A 6,391-nucleotide genomic window follows, 5' to 3' on the forward strand; every position below is an offset into this window, starting at 1 on the left:
CATTCTGACGTCATGCTGAGGTCATGCTTAGGTCATGCTGAGGTCATGCTGAGGTCATTCTGAGGTCATGCTGAGAGGTCATGTTGAGGTCATTCTGACGTCATGCTGAGGTCATGCTGAGGTCATGCTGAGGTCATTCTGAGGTCATTCTGAGGTCATGCTGAGGTCATGCTGAGGTCATGCTGAGAATTTAGTCTGTTTCTGTATTTGTTTTTCAGGGACGCTAGAGTCGAAAAGCCAGAGATTGATATGCATTTTACTCTGCCAATTGTCGACCCAGTAAAACGGGTCTGCGACCCATTTTGGGTCCCGACCCTAAGTTCGGGAAACATTGCTCTAAAAACTATCCGCAGACCTCAACTCAAACCCTTCCCGTTGGGACTCTTTCTGACTGTTGCAAACACAGCTCGGGCTGTTTTTAGGGCGACAGCTGAGAACACAGCTGGTGGCCGTCTCTTCTGGATGAGTGCTGAATGTTCTGGATGTTCAGTCACTTGGAACGCAACACGTTTCAGTCTGCTTCACAACACGAGTCATTCCTGAGTGAGACGGCAGGAGGCAGATGCCTAAAAGGTGGAGAAGATAACGCCGAGTGCATCACACAGGATATTTAAGATGGGAGCTGAGAGATGGACCTTCAAGCTGGATGGCTGTTAGAGAGGGAACAGTTCTCTGGGAATGATTAGCTTCCCCTCCGAGAGAAAGAGAGAGGGGGAGGGGGAAAGGGAGAGAAAAGAAAGGGAGAGAGAGAAAGAAAGAGGGAAGGGCAAAAGAGAGAGAGAAGAGAGGGAGAGTGACATAGCGAGAGATTGAGAGAAAGAGAGAGAGACAGAGAGAGAGGTAGGAGGGCAAAAGGGAGAGAGAAGAGAGGGAGAGAGTGACAGAGATAGAGAGGGTGAGAGAGAGATAGAGAGAGACAGAAAGAGGGAGGGGGGTGAAAGGGAGAGAGAAGAGAGGGAGAGAGACATAGAGAGAGAGTGAGAGAGAGAGAGAGAGAGAGAGAGAGAGAGAGAGAGAGAGAGAGAGAACGGCCTGCAGTAATCTAACATCACGTTGTTGCAGCGCAGATGGCCGACCAGATGTGATACAGAGAATTATCGAGTAGGTTTCTGCGACAGTGATCTTATATAGACTCTGATTGTGTGTGTGTGTGTGTGTGTGTGTGTGTGTGTGTGTGTGTGTGTGCATTAATCTATGCATTAACTTGATTCACACTAAGACTCTGTGACATATTGTACGTGATGCACACACAATCAAGTGGCGATGATCCACGACCAGCTGTTCTGATACAGAAAAATAACACCACAGAAAAACACTGAATTAATTAAATCAAATTAAAATTTGTGTTGAAAGAAATAGGATACAGCTTAGATTATTTTATTGTTTTTATTGAAGATAAGGAAATCAACAACAATTTGTTCTACAACAACAACACGTAACAACTAAAGCCAGATTAACATCTTTATGTTCAGGCACTCAATGGATTTAGGAAAACATGGAGTCTGGTATGTTTTGCTTGTTTTGTGTTTTTTAATGTATTTAGTACAAGGACAGTGCATATTAATAGACATTTCTGTCAATACGCCAGATTTAGCCAATAGGCTAATTTTCATCTGCAGTCGCTAGACAGATAGTAACAAGCCACCATTAAAAAAGTATAATTACACAGTTACATAACAACGTAACAATTACAATGTATTAAACATTGGGTCAAAATCCAAAACAACCCTCAGTATCTGCAGAGCTTCTCCTCCTCGTGCACCAGACTGGCCGGTTGTCGTGGTTGTTGTTGCCGTCCTGTACCTGTCCCGTCAGGTGTTGTTACCCATGGTTTGGCACCGCGAGGACGACCCCGCTTTGCTTCCTGTCTCCCTGTAGCGCTGTCTTAGGCGTCTCATAGTGTAGGGACATTGCAATGTATTGCCCTGTCCACATCTACTGTCCTCATGCCTCCTTGCACCAGGGACCCTGGGCGTCTTTGTTTTGGTGTTTTTCATAGTCAGTTGAAAGGTCTTTATATTCTCCCCCAATATATCAATTAATATAGTCAAAGTCAAAGTCTGCTTTGTTGTCAATTTCTTCACATGTCAAAACATACAAAGAGATCGAAATTACGTTTCCCTCTATCCCACGGTGGAGACGAGACATGTTTAACCAACCAGGTCCACAGACAAACATAACATTCAAGTAAACAAATAAAAAGTAAAAATAAGAAGACATGTACAATGAGGAAAATAAGAGCAGCAAAATTTGAGTTAAAAAAGTGCAATTATGCATACAGTCGACAGTCAATATAATGTAATAGTGCAAATGCATTATACATTGGGTAAAAAGTACTACTATTAAAGTTAAATATAAGAAAATTTAAGTTGAACACACACTATAGGAACATAGCGGAGCATCAGCCAAAGAGAGGAAACATGCACACACACAAGAGCAGGTGTAACTGTTGGAGCCATTTCATTGGTTGGCCAGCGTGTGAAGCCAAGGTGCAGAAGTTTATTTAATGTGGCCTAATTGGGTCAGCTGTGTTGCGCACAGTGAGGTCACAGTTTTTTGACCGTGGTTAAACGTGGTTAAGCATGGTTTAAGTGAAAGATAAGGATTAAAAGAAGACCAGTTATTATGTTTGATTACTTTTGTTTTTACTTTAAAAAAAACGGATTGTCATATCCAATGTAAGTTTGAAACTCGTGGACAAGTAATTCATTGACAAGACTTTTTACCAAGACGCATATACACGTATGCCACGCGTCAATTTCCGACCAAACAAAACAAAGAATGTGCGCCAACTGTAACTTTTAATGGAAATGTTGACAGCTGTGATTGTCAAGGAGCCATTTTATTTTTAACTGGATCTTAAATGTGGTTATTTTTCCGATGATTATGGGGGAGAGGTTCCACTCGTTGGCAGTTTCCATGGAAGGACCCAATCTCCCCTGGGCGTCTTTCTTTTGGTGTTAATATCAAGCTAGCAGAGTAAGATTGAGAGAGATAAGATGAGAAACTTGGGTGGGGGTAGCAGCCGTGACTGTGTGGAGAACCAGTAGCTCCGCTATCCAACTTTGGTGAACATGTTGCCTAATACACCCAGCCACGGCTCAACCAATGGGGAAGCAAAGAATAGGATATACTACACCCATTTATTCAAAACTACTTGATGTCTACACCCATTTATGCATCTTCAATAAAAAGGCAGAGCAAGGGCAAAGTACTGTGGAAGACTGCTGAAAGATTTCAGTACTCAAAGCCCAAAAGACAATGTCTGTGTCCATGTGTACCTTAGACTTGGGGTTTTGAACCCCAACACATGTACACAAATAATTTACTGTATGGTTCACTGAACAAGCCACAGTGTTTAAAACTCTTTACAATGAAGATCTCTAAAGTTATTTTTGATTTTTTTTACCAAAGGAGCTTCAAAACCCAGTGTTCTGAAAAAGGGGCGTTTCTTTTTTGAAATGGTCAGAGACAATGAGAGGCCATCTTTAGTTGGAAAAAAGGCACAAAAAGACATCCATTTCCCAAAATACCACCTCTCATACAGTGACAGTGTTAACCCCTTAATGCGCCATGCGCTTCCCTCCGTGGGATAAGATCGTAAAAACAGGGCTAGTTGTGTGTTAAACCACTTCAGGAAAGGATAGATTAGCAAATGTTTTCATGACGTTATGTGGATGGATGTCTACGTACAGCGGGATTGTGGTTGCGCTGACGGCGTAATGCTGCCGGGGCTTTTGCTGCCTGCGTTGCTCAGGGCGTGGTGACATGGGCTCTAATCAGGTTAAGTTATTAAGACCTACTGTGGGAAGGGAAATGGGTCATGAGCAGCTAAGCACAGATGGGTGGAGAGAGAGAGAGAAAGGGAAAACGTGAGGGAGGGAAACAAGAGGGAAGGACATAGCTCAGAGGAGAGCATCAGTTTGCTTCAGTGTATCCGGAGCAGCGCTGCTCTGATCTGTGTTATGCAAGATTTACTCCTCAGAAACCGGGATTTCTTTTCATTATATATTCAGTATATTGTATAAATAAAGCAGCCTTGACTTGAATTTATCTGCTTTTCCTAGAGGATCAGTTCTTGGATTTTATGCAAAGCTTAACCTGGATGTAAAGTTTTCTTCTGGTGAGAAGCTTCTTCTTCTTCTTCTTCGTCCAACGTTGGGACCTATTTTATTTTTTTACATTTTTACAACAAATCCTGAAAAGAAGAGCGTCCCTTATTGATGAGTGGAGAGGACGAGTGTGTCTCTGCACGTGGACAGAAGAAGAAGTGCTGCTCAGTGGATGGTCGTTCATAGATAGATTGTGTCCAGAGTTATAAGCTTTCCTTTGAGGCCACGGTTCAAGACGTCAATGCAACACAAAAACACTCGTTTGGAAGCAGAGACGGGCAACAGTGAAAAGAGAAAAAAAGCTAAATTTAGCAGAGATGCTAACCAGAGAGAGAGAAAAGGACATTCAAAGTGCATGTGCCACTCTCCTCGGGCAGTTGAGTTAGTGCTTTGCTCATAATACTATGTTTTGCTTCTATTTTCAGCATTTCAGTTAAATCACACGTTGCTGGGGTCAAATCCCCAAACTGTGATTTTATCTGAGCTGCACTTGGAATCCAATTTTCTGGATGTATGTTGGCGGCTGTTCAAGAGTCTAGAGTTTATTTACTTTATTGCCATGCAACTAAGTTGCTAGGAATTAGCTGCAAACAATAACAACAAAGCATTCGTAGACAGACAGTCCATAACTGTTAAAAACCTCTGAAGACACATAGTTAAGACACAGCAGACCATCTGTTTGTTACATTTGGTACATTTCAACATTTGGACGTCATCCGGTTGATGTCTTTAAGACTTCAGTGGGAAGCAGGGCTGTAGTCAAGACCACCTTAGTCGAGTCCAAGACATAGCCAAGACCAGGACTAATCAAGTCCAAGACAAGACCGAGTCCAAAGAGGTTCGAGTCCGAGTCAAGACCGTATCCAGAAAAGAAAAAAGGTCTTATGCAAGACAGTATCAAGACAATCATTTTGGGTTTCACTTTCCCTCCAATATTATTATTATTAACATAATAAAGACACCTGGACTCAGTCCAGACCAAAAGCCATATTAGGCAAGACCAGTGGCCAAGGCCGAGGCCAAGACAAGTCCGAGTCCACATACTAGCGAGTCCGAGACAAGTCCAAGACCATAGAAAAACGGTCTTGAGTCCGGACTCGAGTACTACAGCCCAGGTGGGAAGCATCAACATGTGATTGTCCAGCTTCTGTCTGCACCCTCGGCATTCTCGTCTTTGTATCTTATTTTGGGATCATTTGGGATCTATTTGGGATCTGTTTGGGATCATTTGGGATCTATTTGGGATCTACTTGGGATCATTTAGGATATATTTGGGATCATTTGGGATCTCTTTGGGTTACCACCTGTGGTCCCAGGCCACACACTCCCAGGATCTGTGTTGGGAAGACGGTCACGGGAATAAGTCTCCACCGGGAAAACCCCAAAAGTAATCTGAGGATCGGCTCTGCTTTTCACCCGATCGCTCACACGAGCCGCCTCCATCCATTCCTTCATCCCTCGCTCCCGCTCTGCCTGTCCACCGTACCTGGTACCACACACAGTCTGGGGGGTCAGGACCTCCGCCGCTGAGCCAATGAGCCGCGCTCGGTCGCCTCTGGAGACCCAAACGGCAACAGAGGACATCAACAACGACAGAGGACTCTGAGAGAGAGAGAGAGGACACAGAGAGAGAGAGAGAGAGAGAGAGAGAGAGAGAGGACACAGAGGAGGGATGGTCAGTCAGTAGCCCGAGCAAAGGGCCGTGGACCCGGGTCCGGGTAAGCGGGGTCTCATGGCTCCTCTGTGGAAGACGATGCTGTCGAAAAGCAGCCCGCTGTACAGAGACTCCCTGTTCTCCTTCTCCCTGTGGGAGTGGAGGGCTCAGGAGAGAGAGCTGCTGCTGCTGAAGAGACTCACCGACCGGGAGAGGAGGGCGCTGTTCGCACAACTCCACAAGTAAGACATGCAAACACAGGCGGGGACCTATAGGATGAGGACTTAGAGGCTTTATATACGACATTATGACGTACTGCATGGTCATGTGACGTGTGTTGTCAGATGTGTTGGATGAAAGAAGTCACTTGTGTGGAGCGAGATGGTTCTTGTCTCAAAACACTGCTTAAATAATAAAAATGAATAAGTCCTAGTGTAGATATGTAGCCTGATGTAGACCAAACGTCCAAACGTGAGAGGAGGTTGTCGTGCAGGTTTCGGCTGGTTGCCCCTGACAACCATTTATACAAGAACATACAAGAAGTAAGAAGGGACATTTGGAAAAGTACTGTAGTGTGTGTGTGTGTGTGTGTGTGTGTGTGTGTGTGTGTGTGTGTGTGTGTGTG

At 44.3% G+C, this 6,391-nt stretch overlaps 1 protein-coding gene across 1 annotated transcript in view; it reads left to right on the forward strand.

The window, feature by feature from the left end:
* pde4dip (phosphodiesterase 4D interacting protein) overlaps window positions 1–6,391 on the forward strand; it is a 53,995-nt gene that overhangs the window by 31,150 nt on the left and 16,454 nt on the right. The window lies entirely within an intron of this gene.

This window comes from Etheostoma cragini, chromosome 9, assembly GCF_013103735.1.
Source record: "Etheostoma cragini isolate CJK2018 chromosome 9, CSU_Ecrag_1.0, whole genome shotgun sequence".
NCBI lineage: Eukaryota > Metazoa > Chordata > Actinopteri > Perciformes > Percidae > Etheostoma > Etheostoma cragini.